The following is a 19,470-nucleotide window of genomic DNA, read 5'->3' as shown; positions in this document are numbered from 1 at the left end:
CTTATCTATCAATTTATCGAGATTTACTTCAAGGAATGGGCTCATTCAATTGTAAGGGGTTGGCAAGTCCAAAATCTGTAGGTCATGTGATGGGATGAGTGCAGAGAGAAGTGAGATTTCTGCCACTGTATCTATTTATAGTCTGAAGGCAGAGCACACTCTAGGGAAATTCCCTTTTCAACTGCTTGATTGATTACATTACATTACATTGCATAATGGAAGATGATCTGCTCTACCCAAGGCCAACTGATTTAATCATATGTAACTACTCTGTGATAGCAACTAGACTAGTGTTTGGTCAAGCAACTGGGAACCATAACCTAGGCAAGTTAACACATAAAATTAACCATTACAGAGAGAGAGAGGGAGACATATAAATATGTATACAGAAACAACACAAGCAAAGGCCTGAATTGGGAGCCACTTTGCAGTGTTGAGAACTTGAGAGGAGGACAGCATGGCTAAAGTGGAAAAAAGAAAAGATGAGAGTGGGCAGAGATGAGGACAGAGGGGCTGGGGAGGACCAGACCAAGTAGAGTTTTGTAGGCCACGGTGAGGAGTTTGGATTTTATTCTGGATGAAATAGGAAACCATTGGGAAGTACTGAATGCAGATACTCATGATTTTACATTTTAGAAGCATCACTCTGGCTGCTGTGTGGAGAATAACCAAGAGAAGGAGACCAATGAAGTGCCTCTTGCAATAGTACTGATGAGAGATGTTCGTGGCTTAGGCCAGGATAGTAGCAGCAGTCTTAGTAAGAAAAGGTCAGATTCTGGATGTATTTCAAAGGAAATTTTTTAAAATTCTTTTTCTTTTTTATTTTATTGTTGTACTTTAAGTGAAAGTTTCCAATTCAAGTTAGTCTCTCATACAAAAATTTATACATACATTGTTATGTGACTCTAGTTGCTCTTCCTTTACTGTAACATCACACTCTTCCTCTCCACCTCTGATTTCCCGTGTCCATTCAAGCAGCTCCTGACCCTCTCTGCCTTCTCGTCTCACGAGTATCATTTTAAGTCCCATAGTTCAGTCTAATCTTTGTCTGAAGAGTTGGCCTCGGGAATGGTTTTAGTTCTGGGTTGACAGAGAGTCCAGGGGCCATGCTTTCTGGGGTTCCGCCAGTCTCAGTCAGACCATTAAGTCTGGTCTTTTTACTAGAATTTGAGTTCTGCACCTCCCTTTTCTCCTGCTCCATCAGGGACTCTCTGTTGCGTTCCCTGTCAGGGTGGTCATTGGTGGTAGCCGAGTACCATCTAGTTCTTCTGGTCTCAGGCTGATGCAGTCTCTGGTTTCTGTGGCCCTTTCTGTCTCTTGGGCTAATACTTTCCTTGTGTCCATGGTGTTCTTCATTCTCTCAAAGGAAATTTTGACAATAATGCTAATGGATTGGATGTGGAGTAGGAGAGAAAAAGCAGAATCAAAGATAACACTAGTTTTTGAACTGAGCAACTGGAACAATGGCAGTGCCATTTAATGAGTTGTGGGAGCTGCAGTAGTAGGAATGGGGGTGGTGAGATTTGGTGGAAAAGATAAAGAATTTTATTTTGTACTTTCAAGTTTATTATTAGATATCCAAGTAAGGATGCTGAGAATGCAAACAAATACCCAGGCCTGGAGTTCTGGGAAGCAGTGTGAGCTAGAGATATAAATTTGGAATCATCAGCATAAAGATGGTATTTAAGGCCATAGAGATGAAATTCCCTAGAAAATGAGTTAGTCCTGTATTTACTGGTAAGGAGGACTGACATGGAGCATTACCACAGAGAGATTGGCAGTCCATGTTACTGATTGTCTCTGACCAACCCACCCCCCACCCCGACTCTTCATCTGTAAAGCAAGGATAATACTACTCAGCTCATGGTTAGTGTGATGCTTATGTGACATAATGTACTGAAAACACCTATCACAGAGCCTGGCAGTGTGCAGCCCACTAAGAGGGAGGACAAAGAGCTTTTTTTTCTTTTCCCAGTGGCTTCTTTCCCTGTGTTTTCTGCACTGAACATGGTGGGGCCACATGAGATCATTTCTCAAGAAGCTTTGGGATGGTGATGATTAGTCTGCGGCCCTCAGAACCTATTGCTTTCCCAGCTCCTGGTGAGGCCCTGGGCCTGGTTTCACAGGGCTGACAACAGGTCCATCTTGAAGATGAGAGAGTCTGGTATCTGTGTGGACGGCTGAGGAAGTACGGAGAAGGTTGGAAACAGGTTAAGAAGGACCACTAGGGAGAGTGTGGTGCATGCTGGGACGTGCCATCCAGATCTGATGTCAGGATGGAGACACTCACCCCCCAGCTGCTGGGAGTGTTGGAAACAACTGCTCTCACTGACTGCCCAAGGGCCTGCTCACTCCCTGGGAGCAGCTGACATTCAATGATTGCATAATGTAAGGGTATCAAGGCCTGGACCCCTTGCCTCAAGACAAAACAACTCTGAAAGGCCATTTGGGTGCCACAGCTCCCTGTAGGAGCAGCTGAAACCTTTGTTGCAACTGCATTGCAGTTCAACTTGTCCCTCTGCTCAATCCTGCTTCCCTAGCTCTTCACAGATGATTGTCCTGAAAGCACTCCCCAATAAACCTAGATGCAGGTACTTGTTTCTCAGGGTATGTGATCTATGACAGTTGGTACTGAAAGTGGTCTTAGGAAGCAGACTCTAAAACTGGCATTGTGAACTGGGTCACTCACTGGTGAGCTGGCTATGAGACTCTCATCACAGATGGTAAGTGGACTACTTAGTCTCTGGCAAAATTAGCAGTGCAATTGTTAACTTCCACCTATGGTGAGCTGGGATAGGAAATTGGTAGGAGGGAATGCACTGATGAGTACAATATCTCAAGCCTTTGAGAGGCTCATGAGAAATAGTAATTATAGGATGACGGAATTAAACCGCTGTTGCTGAAGACCAATGGTGCATTGGCGAATGAAAGACTGAGAGTGACTAATTGTCAATATTAGGCAAAAAGTGAGAGCTAGAGGGCACCTCTTGGTAGCATATAAAGAAACTTTCATCTCCCTGCAGTCAAAGGACCGAAACACCTGAGGACCAGGCCAGGGACTCGTATAGTAGCAAAGTTCCCAAAGGGTGCAGGTTGGCTATGCCTAGGTCAAAGCCCTGATTTGGAAGGAACGAGAGCTCAAACTTGGGAGGGGGATATCTGGGTTGATGAACTGAAAAATGTAGAGTCACCAGATTCCCCTGAAGCCTTAGGCCGCAATAAGTAGCCCACTTGACTTCTTCTTAAAGGGTAGCCCCTTTTGCTTGAAGATGATGCTTCTACCTTCTAAGAAAGCACAAGTCCCACCCTCAGGATCTATCCTACCCCCTCTTCTGGCCACCAAACCAATAACTAGAGCCAAGTTACAACATAACTCAGTCAGGGAAGTGCTGAGCCTACTAATAGAGGAAAGGAGCTGCAGGACTTGGCCAATATGTACTGGCAGAAGCTGAAAGTGGCCCAAATTTAATGAGGTAGAAATGTCAGAAATGCTATGGCAGATGGTGGAAGAAGGGACCAAGAGGTTCAGAAGAGTGAGCATGCAGGAATAAGTGGATATACTATATGAGGCTGGAAAACTCAACAGCTCTATTCTTCATGAGGACCCAGAGGACACCCGTTTCCCAAAGTGATAAGTAATGCACTGGGGAGAAGTCCACTGTGAATCTGCTACAGGGGCTTTTGCACTGATCTAGGCACAATGGCTGGGACTACAGAGCTGGTGGTGGAAGCGATGAGAAGTTCTTACATTCCGGATTGACAAGATTGGATGGGGGGTCTGAGAGAAAGAGAGGAGTCAAGGATGACTCCAAAGTTGTGGGGCTGAGCAACTGAAGAATAGAGGTACATGTACTGAGATGGTGAGAACTGTAAGAAAAGTAGGTTTGTGGAGGCGGGAGGTGAAATTAAGAGTTCTGTTGTTACAAGTGAGACATTCAAGAGTTAGACAGTCACCATAACTACCACAGCCTCCACCAGACTGAGCCAGCACAACTAGATAGTGCCCAGCTACCACCACCAACTGCACTGACAAGAATCACAATAGAGGGTCCCGGACAGAGTGGGAGAAAAATGTAGAACAAAATTCAAACTCACAAAAAAAGCGCCAGACTTACTGGTCTGACAGAGACTAGAGAAACCCCAAGAGTATGGCCCCTGGACACTCTTTTAACTCAGTATTGAAGTCACTCCTGAAGTTCTCCTTTCAGCCAAAGATTAGACAGGCGTATAAAACAAACAGTAACACATGCAGTTCAACCATGTATACGAGACTAAACGGGCACATTAACCCAAAAGCAGACAAGAAGGCAGGAAGGGACAGTAAAGCTGGATGAATGGAAATGGGGAAACTGACGTCAAGAAGGGGAGAGTGTTGACACATAGTGGGGTTGGCAACCAATGTCGCAAAACAATATGTGTATTGATTGTTTAATGAGAAACTAATTTGCCCTATAAACCTTCATCTAAAGCATAAAAAAAAAAAAAAAAAAGGATTAGTCAAATGGAGGTGAAGGGTATTGTTCTTGCTGTGTGCCGTTAAGTCAATTCTGGTGATCTGTGATCAGTGATCTCTGATGTTATTATTGTAATTGTTTTGGGGCACCGTGAACCGCGACCATATGACAGCGAACTTAATCGATAGTTGTGTGTGTTCTGACTGCTCCACCGACCGGCCTTTCCCCCATCTCTCTCCCTCTCCTCGGACCTCCCTATTTCCTGAGAGACCAGAATATTGGAATGAGGCCAGTTAATAAGCCTGCAATGGCCTCTAAGTGTTCAAATGAAAGGAAGAGTTGCATGTCTCTCACATCAAATCAAAAACTAGAAACGATTTAGCTTAGTAAGGAAGGCACGTTGAAAGCCGGAATAGGCCAAAAGCTATGTCTCTTGGGCCAAATAAGTTAGCCAAGCTGTAAATGCAAAGGAAAAGTTCCTGAAGGAAATTAAAAGTGCTACTCCTGTGAACACATGAATTACAAGAAAGTGAAACAGCTTTATTGCTGATATGAAGAAAGTTTTAGTGGACTGATAGAAGATCAAACCAGCCACAACATTCCCTTAGGCCAAAGACTAACCCAGAGCAAGTTGTAACTCTCTTCAATTCTATGAAGCCTGAGAGAGATGAGGAAGCTGCAGAAGAAAAGTCTGAGGCTAGCAGAGGTTGGTTCATGAGGTTTAAGGAAAGAAGTCATTTCCATAACATAAAAGTGCAAGGGGAAGCAGCAAGTGCTGATGTAGAAACTGCAGCAAGTTATCCAGAAGATCAAGCTAAGATAACTGATGAAAGTGGCTACACTAAACAATAGATTTTCAGCGTAGATGAAACAGCCCTATATTGGAAGAAGATGCCATCTGGGACTTTCATAGCTAGAGAGGACAAGTCAATGCCTGGCTTCAAAGCTTCAAAGGACAGGCTGACTCTCTTGTTGGGGGCTAATGCAGCTGGTGACCTTAAGTTGAAGCCAATGCTCATTTGGCTTTCCAAAAATCCTAGGGCCCTTAGGAATTATGCTAAATCTACTCTGCCTCTGCTCTATAAATGGAACAATAAAGCTTGGATGGTTTACTGAATATTTTAAACCCACTGTTGAGACCTGCTGCTCAGAAAAAAAAAATTCCTTTCAAAATATTACTGCTCATTGACAATGCACTGGGTCACCCAAAAGTTCTGATGGAGATGTACAAGGAGATTAATGTTGTTTTCATGCCTGCTAGCACAACATCCGTTCTGTAGCCCATGGATCAAGGAATAATTTCGACTTTCAAGTCTTATTATTTAAGAAATATATTTTGTAAGGCTATAGCTGCCATAAATAGTGATTGCTCTGATGGATCTGGGTAAAGTAAGTTGAAAACCTTCTGGAAAGGATTCACCATTTTAGATGCCATAAGAACATTCATGATTCATGGGAAGAGGTCAAAATATCAACATTAAGAGGAGTTTAAAAGAAGTTGATTCCAACCCTCATGGATGACTTCAAGGGGTTCAAGACTTCAGTGTAGGAAGTAACTGTAGATGTGGAAATAGCAAGAGAACTAGAATTAGATGTGGAGCCTGAAGATGTAACTGAATTGCTACAATCTCATGATAAAACTTTAACGGATGTGGGGTTGCTTCTTATGGATGAGTAAAGAAAGTGGCATCTTGAGATGGAAACTACTCCTGGTGAAGATGTTGTGAACATTATTGAAATGACAACAAAGGATTTAGAATATTACATAAACTTAGTTGATGAAGCAGTGGCAGAGTTTTAGAGGATTGACTCCAATTCTGAAAGAAGTTCTATTGTAGGTAAAATTCTATCAAATAGCATTGCATGCTACAGAGAAATCTTTTTTTTTAAATTTATTTAAAAATTTTTTTTATTGTACTTTAGATGAAGGTCCACAGAACAAACCAGTCTCTCATCAAACAACCAATACACACACTGATTGCCAACCCCATGACATGTCATCACTCTCCCCTCCTCGACCCTGGGCTCCCCACTACCAGCTCTCCTGTCCCCCCACCCTGCCTTCTTGTCCCTGCTTCTGGGCTGGTATGCCCACTTAGTCTCGTTTTGTTTTATAGGCCTGTCTCATCCCTGGCTGAACGGTGAACCCCAGGAGTGACCTCACTCTGAGCTACAGGGGTGTCTGGGGGCTACAGAGAAATCTTTTGTGAAAGAAAGAGTCACTAAATGCAGAAAACTTCACTGTTGTCTTATTTTAAGAAATTGTCACAGCCACCCTAACCTGCAGCCACCACCACCCTTATCAGTCAGCAGCCAACAACATTGAGGCAAGACCCCCCCCCCAACAACCAGCAAAAGTTTATGACTCACTGAAGGCTCAGATGATGGTTAGCGTGTTTTAGCAATAAAGTATTTTTTAATTAAGGTATGTACATTTTTTTTAGACATAAATGCTATTGCACAATTAATAGACTACCGTTTAGTGTAAACATAACTTTTATACGCACTGGGAAACCAAAAAATTCGTGTGACTTTCTATTGCGATATTTGCTTTATTGCAGTGGTCTGGAACCAAATTTACAGTATCTCCAAGGTATGCCTGTATATGAATCTGGAGTTTAGGGGAAAGATCTAGGCAAGAGATATAAATGTGTGAGTTAATAGCTGTTGTGAGTTGAATTGTGTCCCTCAAAGTTCAAGTCTTAACCTCTGATACCTGTGAATGTGATCTTATTTGGAAATAGGGTCTTTGCAGATGTAATCAAGTTGTGATGTGATCGTAGGGTAGGCCTTAATCCAGTATGGCATATAAGAGGAGAAGACACACAGAGACAGGTACACGGGGAATGCTTTGATGGAGGCAGAGATTGCAGTGATGTGTCTATTAGTTGAAGAATGCTAAGAATTGCCTATATCACCAGAAGCTCAGAGAAAGACACAGAACAGATTCTCCCTGAAGCCTTCAGAGAGAGCATGGCCTATCTGGCCCCTTGATTTATTTATTTATTTGTAATTGCAACTTGCTTTTAATGAGCCCAGGACTGCAGATTTGGAATCTTGGGAGGATTTTATAACTGAAAAGGGGTGGTTCAATTCTGAAAGTAAAAATCAGCTCTCTTTTTCCCATCCCCATGACTCCAATGAGTTAATCCCTTGATTATATAACGGATTATAAGAACAACTCAAGAGAAATTCATCGCATCTGGGGCAGGCACGCACACACATAGTGAATAAAGCAGAAAGGACTGTCCAAGAGACTTGCACGTACACACTGGCCTGGGAGAAATAATACTGACTGTACCTTTGAAGAATCCCAATTTACTAACTGATTTGAGTGGTGTACCATATTTGCATAATAAATTTAGAAATATAAGACCAGGCTTATAGATGTTGGTTATTTCCTATTTTCAGTGAGGCCAGCTGACAACAGGCAGATGATAATGGTGCCTTGAGTTGAGTTCATAAACCCAGGGGTAAGGCCAGTGATTCCCACTTCTGACTGCATGTTAGAAAGTCCTGGTGGTGGAGGCTTTAAGATAATACCAAATATTGCTGCCCAGGCCCACCCCAGATGAATTAAATGAGACTCTCAAGGCAAAGTGTCAAGGCATCATTATTTTTAAAAGCTTTCCAAGTGATTCTAATATGCAGCTAAAGTTGAGAACTATTGGTCCAGGATGGTGGTTCTCAAAATGTGATTCCCACACCAGCAGCATCAGCATTACCTGGGAAATTGTTAGAAACACAAATTTTCAGGCCCCACCCCATACCTACTAAATAAGAAACTGTGGTGTAGGGCCGTGAATCTGCATTTCAGCAATCCCTGCAGGTTAGACCATGTCCAGACTTGGATGATGGAGAGGAGAATAAATGCACATTTAAGAAGCAACAACTGTGCTATGGCCCCTGGACTAGATATTTTAGATATATCATTGCATTTAATTTTCCAACAATTTATTTAATAAACGTATCCTGCAAGCCTTGTTAGGCACTGGGAATATTGAGATGCATAAAACTCAATGCCTTTCCATCTAGAAGATATACAGTAAAGTAAACCAAACCCATTGCCATCGATTCAGTTCTGACTCATAGCAACCCTATAGGATAGAGTAGAACTGCCCCATAGGGTTTCCAAGAAGTGGCTGGCGCATCTGAACTGCTGACCTTTTGGTTAGCAGCCAAATGTTTAACCACTGTGCAACCAGAGCTCCATACAGTAAATAGATAATTATAAAGTGGTCACAATAATTTTTATAACATATTGAGCACCAATCATGTGTCAAAGACTCTGCCAAGTGCTTCACCTACATTATCTCTAATCTTCACATCAACCCTAGGAGGACAGGTGTTATTATTGCCAGTTCACATTTGAGGAAAATGATGATTTAAAGAAGTTAAGTAACTCACCTAAGGTCAAACAGCCCACAAGTGGCAGAGGTGGGATTGAACCATATTCTTTTTATTTATTTATTGTACTTCAGATGAATATTTACAGAACAAACTACCTTCTCATTAAACAGATAGCACACATACTGTTTTATGACATTGGTTAACAACCCCACAACATGTCAACACTCTCCCTTCTTGAACTTGGGTTCCCTATTACCAGCTTTCCTGTCCCCTCCTGCCTTCTAGTCCTTGCGCCTGGGCTGGTGTGCCCCTTTCGTCTTGTTTTGTTTTACGGGCCTGTCTAATCTTTGATGCAAGGGTGAACCTCAGGAGTGACTTCAGTACTGAGCTAAAAGTGCGTCCAGGGGCCATACTCTCCGGGTTTCTCCAGTCTCTTTCAGGCTGATAAGTCTGCTCTTCTTCTGTGAGTTAGAATTTTGTTCTATACTTTTCTCCAGCTCTGTTCAGGATGAACCATATTCTTAATCATTCACTATTCCAGCGGTTCCTAATCTTTGGGCCCAATTCTCATAAGTACTATCTCATGAGGAGTCCAAAGAAATCCACACATACCCAAGCATTTTTTGTAGCCTGATTAAATTATAGGTTCAGCCCTGATGTGTGTGTGTATATATATATATATATATATATATATATATATATATATATATATATATATATAGTGATTTAGTGAAAGTTTACAGAGTTAGTTTCCCATTCAATAAATTATATATAAACTGTGCAGTGATGTTAGTTGCAGCTCCCACAATGTGTCCCTATTTCCCCCCTGAGTTCCCTGTTCCCATTCATCCGATTTTCCTGCCCCTTCCTGCCTTCTCATCTTTGCTTTTGGGGCAAACGTTGCTCTTTTGGTCTCATATAGTTCATTGTTCTAAGAAGCACTTTTCTCATGGGTGCTATTGTTTATTTTAAAGGTCTGTCTATTATTTTTTTGGAGCCCTGGTGGCACTGTGGTTAAGAGCTCAGCTGCTAACCAAAAGGTTGGCAGTTTGAATCCACCAGCCGCTCCTTGAAAACCCTATACGGCAGTTCTACTCTGTCCTATAGGGGCGCTGTGAGTCAGAGTCAACTTGACGGCAACAGGTTTGGTCTATTATTTGTCTGAAAGGTGATCTCTGGGAGGGGATTCAGATCCAAGTTAGAAGGGTGACTAAGGGCCATAGTCTTGGGCAGTGGCATCAGTAGGGTTGCTGTCACTCAGTGCAGTAACTCATGGTGTCACACTCCCCCCATGGACCTCCTCCAGTACCAGACCATACAGAATCCTTAGTAATGTTTTTTGTACTAATGTTACTCATGAATTGTGTGAGTATATCACTCCTTCTTTTCCTTTAATTACTACTTCATTCTCAACAAAATTATTGAAGATGTTCACAAATACTAATTACCACAACATTGTAGCTAAACACCAGAAAAATTGACAAAATCAGCGACTGTAAAAACACCGGAAGCAATGAAAAGAACAACTCATGCTTGTAGCACCTGCAGACGAAACCACATGATTTGAAGCATTATTGTAATTGGGCAATAATGACAGCTCCGACTGGAACGCATCGGAAGATTCAAAAGAAAATTAGCATAGAGTTTTAGCCTTGTAGGTATATTGATACATGTAAGTGGGCTTATGAAAAATGCTTTTGTTGTTATAACTAACTACAGGGATGTTTTTATAAGAAATAAATAATTTCTACGGAAACACTGCACAGAAATTTTACAGACAGTCATTTTGGTGTCACACCCTCTGACAGTGTCACCTGGTGCAGCCTGCACCCCCCTAATGATGTCAGCGGTCTTGGCGGTTCTATCAAACTAGTAAGTCTCATTTTTTAATGATTTAGATTTTGTTCTACATTTTTCTCCCACTCTGTCTGGGACTGTCTATTGTGATCCTGGTTGACACCTTGGTTTTGGACATCTAGCCTCCAGAACTGTTCGAGAATGAATTTCTGTTGTTTCCCTGATGGTGCAATGGTTAAGCGTTCGGCTGCTAATCAAAAGGTCTGCAGTTTGAATCCACCAGTCACTCCTTGGAAACCCTACATAGCAGTTCTACTCTGTTCTGTAGGGTTGCTCTGAGTTGAAATTGACTGGACGGCAACCAGTTTAGTTTGTGGTGATTTGTTGCAGCAGCCCTAGGAAGCTAATACATTAGCTCATGATGTGCAGACCATCTGTGGGATTGGATGCTATCACCTAGGGAGTAAGTGTCGATAGAGAAGGAGTCAGAGAAACTGAGCCCCAGAGCATTCCAACATTTAGAGACTGAGAAGATGAAAAAGCCAGGATCTATCCTAGGAAGAGAGAGAATGAATGGGGGTGAGGGGAGGACCAGTCTGTACCAGGGAGGCTAGTAAGTGGTGTAATCTGATGTCATGATCGTCAAAGCTGGGGATTTTAAGGAATAAGAGAAAAAATGTTCCGGAAGTGGCACTAAGGAGCAGGAGGACACCCATCACAGCTGCGGGTCAGTGGTACAGGGCTGTGGCAGGACTAATAGCCCCAGGAGCAGCTGAGTCCTCAGGGTGCAGCCAGGACTCAGTCAGAGCAAGCTGACTGAAGGGAGAGATCAGAGAAAAGGTTGGAGGTGTAGGGATTTTACTGACAAGGGATAATGAGATCTGCCTTCCTCTGTTCTGCAGACATCAAAGAGATTCCAATAATTTCCAGATCGTTACCCTTCCCTCTCTACCACCATATTTCCCAGAGACTGCCTCAGTCAGACTTATTTCTGGACTTTGGTAAAGACAATTGGGCTGAACAATTCTGAACATAGGAGAAACCCAGACCAGAGGTTGGGGGAAAGGAAAGGATTTAGAAAAAGGTTAAAACCAAAACCTGTTGCCGTTGAGTCAATTCTGACTCATACCAGCCCTATAGAACAGAGTAGAACTGCTCCATGGAGTTTCCAAGGAGCTGCTGGTAGATTCAAACTGCCGACCTTTTGGTTAGCAGCTGAGCTGTTAACCACTGCTCCACCAGGGCTCCAGAAAAGGGTTAGTCCTAATAAATAGTTGGGGAGCTGGAAAGGACATGATAAGTGTTGGGTGGGGGTTGGGAATGGGGGAGCTGAGAGAGAAGGGGATGGGAGAGTTGGTAAAGAAAAGGTCTAGATTCTAGGTCTGTTGGTCTAGATTCATGTGGGGTTGAAAATAATTAGGGTAGAGAAGAGAGACTATGAAAAATCTTACAGTGGGTTATGAACTTCTTTAAATGTCAAGAGACACGAGGAGAGAATGAAAATCCTTTTCAATAATTTCTTTGTTGAGCTGTGCTTCTTTGAATACAACAGTCGTTTGGAACTGAACTTGTGGGTCTATTGACTAGAGTAGGGTTAAAGTTAGATAAAGTTAATAAAGCTACTTTGACTAATGATTCGAGTCAAAGATCTGGTCCCTGGAAGAGACAAAATTAGGTAAGCAATCCTTACAGAATACTCATCTAAGCCTATTCATTCTTTCATTCATTCAAGTAATCAATCCCTAGAATGTGAGCTCTAGGAAAGCAGAGACTGTCTTGTTTTCTCTTGCATCTCCAACACCCAAACCGGTGCTTGCTCGTTCATCCCACAGAGCAGCTGCTGTGCCAAGTACTGCTCTGTGCTGGGAACAAGGCTGACGTCTTCCTGTGCTGCCTCAGGGCTCTTACTCTCTATTGAAGGATGCCCAGTGCACAAATGAACAAAGTACAAGACAAGTTTTGATAAGTGCTATCATGGAAATAAGGAGCCCTGGTGGTACAGTGGTTAAGCGCTGGACTGCTAACAGAAACGTCAGTATTTCGAACCCACCAGCCGCTCTACTGGAGAAAGATGTGGCAGTCTGCTTCTGTAAAGATTTACAGCTTTGGAAACTCTATGGGGCAGTTCTACTCTGTCCGATAGGGTTGCTATGTGTTGGAACCGACTCGATGGCAACAGGTATAAAGGAAATGCACAGGTTGGTGGGATAAAAGGTAAGGGGTATCTTGAATTAGAGGTTAAAGTAGGTCTCTCTAAGGAGGTGTTATTTATGCTTAATCTTGAAGAATGAGACATGGCTGCCCATGGGTTTGGAGAAAGGGGATATTTAATACAAATAAGGAGCCCTGGTGGCTGCAGTGGTTAAGCACTCGGCTGCTAACTGAAGGGTCAGCTATTTGAACCTACCAGCCGCTCAGCAGGAGCTTCTGTAAAGATTTATAGCTTTGGAAACCCTGTGGGGCAGTTCTATTCTGTCCTATTGAGTCCCTATGAGTAGGAATCAACTCGACAGCAAAGGGTTAAGCAAGAAGAATGACAAGTGTGAGGGACCTAAGGACCAAAAGATCTTGGTAGTTTTTGAGGAGCTGAAAGAAGGCCCATAGAGCTATCCGCTGCTGAGTAATAAGAACTTCACCACATCCTACTGATTCTTTCCCCAAAAAGGTTCCTATAGAAGAGATGTTAATAAATGTTCCATAACAAAAAGTGATGCCAGCAATAAGTTGTCTTTTAACATTGAGAAAAATACTTAATATTTATAGTTATTAGTTTTCTATTTGCATTTTAGTTGGTTTATGGTATTTATGAATATATTGAAAAAAGGTTTTTGTTTGTGTATAGTAATGTTTATCCACCTGTTCATTAATGGTTTATGCCTTACAGTCATCCATAGAAAGTCTTCCTTATCTCAGAATTATATAATTACCTATATTATCTTCTAGGATTTTTATGATTTCATTTACTACATGTAAATCTTTAATTCATCTGGATTTTTTTAGGTGTGTGGTTCTTTTGTCTCTGGATAGCACAAATGGTTAAGTGCTCGTCTACTAACTGAAGGTTAGTAGTTTGAACCCATCCAAAGGAGCCTCAGAAGACAGGGCTGGCAATCTGCTTCTGAATGGTCATAGGCTTGAAGACTCTACGGACCACAGTTCTACCCTGCCACACGTGGGGTCACTATGAGTTGGAATCGACTTGATGGCCACTGGTTTTGCTTGTTTGGATTTTTTTTTTTGGTCTTTTGTCTTGTTTTTATTGTCTCTCCATAAAACAGAATGCTCTTCTTCATAAGGGCCCCTCATTTCTTGTTATATTAATTCCTGGGTATGTTATATTTTGTTGTTGCTGCTACTACTGTGGATGGGATCATTTTTCATTTTATTTTCTTGCTTGTAATTTTGGGTGTTTGGAAAGAAGACAAATATACAGATGCTTTTTAATATAAGAATACTGTGACCTGTCACTTGGCTGATGCTTCAGTTCTAGTAGTCTTTCAGTTGACTTGCTCTGGTTATTCAGTAGCTAAGATTTGCAAATAACACTATTTTTTTCAATCCTTTTCAATTTGAAAGACACAAAATGGTACCTCATTGTTTTAATTGCATTTTTGGACAACTGTTGGGGGTGAGTATCTTTTCAGGTGTTTATGGGGCATTTGTTTTCCTTTAGTGAACTGCCAGTACATATGCTTCGCCAATTTTTCTGTTTCGGTATTCATAATGTTCTTATTGACCTGACAAAATTATTTTTTCTTTATTTTCACTTTAAAAATAAACATTTAGACAATAGTTCTGCCAGGAGGGGAAGAGTCACCAAATATCAAATGCAAATGACGCATGTGAGCAGTTTAGAAAAGTTGAGAATCACTTCTTGAGGCGACTTGCCTGCAAATTTACTTTTAGTCCCTTGGTCCTTAAAATCCTATGGGAGGCTGTGAGGTGGGTGACTAGTAAAACTTGTGCCCGGAGTAGGGAAGGGGCCATACCAATTCCCACAGAGCCAGAGCTGTGGTTGCCTCTCCTTGAAGCCCCACCCACTAGGCTCATACCCCGCTTCCACCCCTCTCTTCACGCTGGGTGGTCTCCTTGCCAGGTCTGAAGGGATTATCCAGGATCAATATTTGAAATAGTTGTATTTTTTTTCTAACGGGAGTTAAGTTTGTAAGCTTTTTTTTATTTAACCACCAAACACCAGAAATAAAACTCTGGAGGAAAGCCAGGTTGGCTCGGAGCCAGTACACTTCCTCATAGCCAAGGAGCTCGCCCTTCTCCCAGTTGTTTTTCCCCTAGTTAGTGACACTTCCCCTCAAAAGCAGAAACGTTTCCCCAACTTCTAAAGTTCTTCATTTGAGTGATTCAGGCTCCAAATGATTCCTAGAGATCCTGCCCTCCATGTCCAGCCCTCCAAACCCCAGCCCAGCCCAACACTTGAGCTGCAACTAGGGGCCCCAGGCCCAAAGCTCAGGGCAGCTCTGGTTCTGGGTAATTTCCTAGGGAAGCTTTAATTGCCAACGCTGCAAATGCACAGCTAGGCTCTGATCGGGGAGGAGGGAACAAGAGCGCCTGAAGGCTGGTGCTAATCCCTAACGAAAAACTGGAATAAAACCACAGTCCATGCACAGTTTGTCACCTAAGAGACATGTGTTGGTGCCAACATTGTACCAGACACTCTCCTAGGCTCTGGTGAACAAGACTAACCCAGTTCCTGCCCTAGTGAAATTTACTGCCATGTGGGAGACACAGACATGGAACAAACAATTCCACATCATCAATTCAATAATTACAAGTGTGAAAAGTCTGCCTCATGAAGTGGGAACAAATATAAGCTCCTTTCATATGAAAGGATTCAGAGGAACTGCAAGGAGACTGACCCAATAATTTCTGGTGGCAATCCCTTTCTTCTGCCTCCCACGTTTAGGAACAGGCTCTCCTGAGAACACAGACAGCCTTGACTTGAGAACAGAGACACGATGGGGAGGGAGTGGGGAGAAGCTGGGGGAGGCACTGGGGAGTCACTGGTGCTGCTCTCCCCTCCTAATCGGGGAAGCTGGTCTGGAGTTCAGCCTTGCAGCTCTCATGACCTCTCACAGCTCTTTGGGATGGGTCTGAGACTTGGCCTGATCATCTCTGCTGGCCTTAGAAGTCATCTCTGAGTCAGCCGTCACTGACCCGTGCATTTAGGACTCCTCCCCTCGCCTCTCCCTTCTTTCATGCACAGAACTCATGTTCCAGATGGTCTCAGCTGGCAAGTGTTTGAGACGTGTCTCAGCATCTTGTGATGTGTTCCTGAACCTCTGGGCCCTCATGTGGGGTGAGTCACTGGCTCTGACTTGATCCCTGCCACATATGGACCCCTTCTTCCTGTGTCCATGTTAACCAAGGCCCATTATCTGCGTATAGACCCACCACGTCTCTGTGGCCATTTGTGGAGGGAATAGCTCTCCAAAGAGGCACTGCCAGTTGGCCTTTTCTCCAGGGATTTTTTTTTTCTCCCTTTTATTCTACACTGATTCTTTTTTCAGAAATTTCATTTGTCGAGGGCGGAGATAAAAGCACCATTCCGGCCACTTAGCCCCTCTCCCTCCAGGCTGTCTTCCTCACATAACTTTTGGTATACCTGGGCTCTGAGACTGAACATAGCAGGGAATCCAGCCAAGGCAAGAATATTGCCGTTCCATCCAAAGGGAGAATTTCCTTTCTAGCAAACTGGGGTAGAAGGTGAGTTGGTGAGATCAGGAAATGGGAGGAGAGGGGCTATGTTTTGTCTTGTTGTCGTTAACAGCATGGACTTTAAATTCAGCTGACCTAGGTTCAAGTGCTGCCGCTGGAAGTTCTTGGGCAAGCTGTTCTGTGCTTCAGTTTTCTCACCTATAAAATACAAATAAGCACCCAACTCATAAGGCTATTGTGAAGATAAAATGAGTTAAAACATGTACAGATCCTTAAAAAGTCTCTAACACATAAGAGTTAGTAGAACTGCTTCTTCTTGTGGATGTTATAGGTTCCTAGGGAGGTTCCTTTTTATAGTCCTTTGCAACTTCATGCTGGTGGTGATGATTTCTATGTATGGTTCCCTTTTCCTGCTTTCACTGGATCAATACTCCAAAATAGCTCTTCTGGCTTCTTGTCTTCAATTTTCTTTCAACCCGGATCCGTAGCACTTGGCTGGGCTGATTCCTTCTTTTTTTTTTTTTTTATTTTAAAGCTCTGGTATGTCTAGGCTTTTGTTCACCAAGGTTTGGGTGAGGACTGGACAGGAGAAATCCATTCATGACTTGGACTCTTCTTTCCTCTCCAAGCCTGAAGCCTCACTCCTCTTTGGCTGACCCCCAAGAAGAGTCTATTCAAATCATCCTTCCATCCATTTATTTATTAATTTATTCCACAAACACTACTGAGTACCTACTATCCAGTAAGTACTGTGAGAAATACTAGGTCTAAAAATATGAAAAGTATTCAGTTTCTGGGCTCCAGGAGCTCAAAGTCACAGGCAATTACAATCCTAGTATATTACGTGCTATTATGAAGGTAGACCTGGTGGAGTAGTGGTTAAGGGCACATCTGCTAACCAAAAGGCCGGCAGTTAGAATCCACCAGCCGCTCCTTGGAAACACTAGGGGGCAGTTCTACTTGTCCTATAGGGTTGCTATGAGTTGGAATCGACTCCATGGTAAGTTTTTTTTTTTTTTTTATAAAGGTAGATATAGGGTGCTATAGGCACACCAGGGGAAGTGTCTAACCCAGTGCCGGGTATGTGGGGTTGATGGTATGCTATGCTGGGTTCTAGGAGATTAGAAATATTTGGCTAGGTGGAATGAGGAAGGGCATTCATGGCTAAGAAATCAGCATGTGCAAAGGCCTGGAGAGGAAAGAGCAGGCTCAGAGCCTGGCTGGATTCACTGGCCCCTTCCAGGAAGGGGTGTGGCATAGCCTGGGGGCAGAGGGGTTGTCCAGGGAAGCATCATAGTACTCGCTAGCATTTCCATTGATGATCTGGTTCTGTCATATTTACCCTGTGGCTTATCATACCCTAATATTTCACCTCAAATGGCACTCAAAAAATAGAGTTCATTTTAATAGTTTTAACATAACCTCTATGAAGCTGAGTTGAAGCATGGGTGATTTGGTGATAGAATTCTTGCCTTCAGTGTAGGAGACTGGGGCTTTATTTCTGGCCAACACACCTCATGAGCAGCCACCACCTATCTATCAGTGGAGGCTTATGTGTTGCTATGATGCTGAACAGGTTTCAGTGGAACTTCTAGAGTATGACAGAGTAGGAAGAAAGGCCTAGAGATCTACTCCTGAAAATCTGCCAGTGAAAACCCTATGGATCACAATGGTCCAACCTGCAGCTGATCACGGGGATGGCACAGGACTGGGTAGGGTTTCATTTCCTTGTGTATGGGAGCACCATGAGTCTGGGGATGACTCAGTGGTAGCTAACAACAACTACATATGGACCAGGGAGGATTCATTGTATTTTCCGTGGTGTTATGAATATGTTTTCAGACTTCCGATTAAACACAACAGATTGAACACGTCTTTATTCCAGACGCCTGGTAACAATATCACTGAAATGTGGGCAGAGCGGAAAAAAAATTGGTATAAACTCACAAAGCCAAAGAATATGGGAGAGAAGACAATAGCAGATGAAAAATGCTAATAAAATTTTGGAATATGGAAATCAAATGAAAGAGCTAGCTAGCTGAGAAAGCTGAATACCAACTGTCTGTAGAAATGTGTCTTAGATCAGGTTGATTTGGCTCCCTGTGAAACAGACCCGTAGATGGAGACTTGATGCAGGAAGTTTACTGGAGAGAGCTGCTGGGAACCACACCTGTGGGGAAGTGAACGAGGCAGGCCCTAGCAGAGGGAGAATTTGAAATGCGATGCAGTCACAATGGAGCTTCAGCTGATCTCACGGGAAGCTCTTCACAGTTGTCCCGAATTGAAGCAAGGGGTTAAGCCTTTGTATCCCTACACTGAACAGTCATTGAATGGGGGCTAGCCCAGGAAACAAGATAACAGAACTCACTCTCAGCTCACAAAACTCTAGCAGTCAAGCTTAAGAGGGGAGAAATCCTTTCTAGGAGTTTGGCCAGCCCAAGAGAAAAGACCTAACAGAGATACTGAGATTTGGGGGTTCTCCAATCAAAAAAAAAAATTTAGCCACCTTATTACCCTGATGAAGATTCCCAGATAACAAGCCCCATCCATGAACACTCAGTTTTTAATCAGCTTGTTAATGTCTCACTTATATGGCTATCCAAGTTCCCTAGTGCTGCTGTAACACAAATACCACTAATGGGTAGCTTTAAAGAACAGAAATTTATTTTCTCACAGTTCTGGAAGCTGAAAGTCCAAATCAGAGTCTCAGCTATGTCATTTCCTTCCTTGTAGGTAGTCTTGGGCATTACTTGGTTTGTTGACTTGTAGACTGTCCTAACATGGTGTCTGTCTTCCCTCTGTGTGTGTGTCTCTGTCTTTTTATATAACTAATTATCATAACAAAGAAAACTCTATTTCCAAACAGGATTACATCCACAGGTATAGGGGTTAGTATTCCAACACATATTTTGGGGGACACAGTTCAATCCGTAACAATGGTCATAGATCAGTGATGATACTCATACTTTATAAAAAACTCAAACATAAAAGACAGTGATAAAAACGGATGGCAAAAACAAAAAACAAAAACCCCTCAGGAAACAAAGACAATGCAGAAAACAGAAAACAAAAACCACAACTGAAAAAGAAAAGACTTCAGTGCCCTCAAAGAGATAACAGAAGATGTTACTTTGTTTTAATAAGAACTAGATGCTCTAAAAAGGAACAATTACAGCATAAGGAAGTAGCTTACCAA

The sequence above is a fragment of the Trichechus manatus genome, unplaced genomic scaffold (assembly GCF_000243295.1).
Source record: "Trichechus manatus latirostris isolate Lorelei unplaced genomic scaffold, TriManLat1.0 scaffold00058, whole genome shotgun sequence".
Taxonomy (NCBI): domain Eukaryota; kingdom Metazoa; phylum Chordata; class Mammalia; order Sirenia; family Trichechidae; genus Trichechus; species Trichechus manatus.
The sequence above is the reverse complement of the archived record's forward strand: the minus strand, read 5'-3'. Positions refer to the sequence as shown.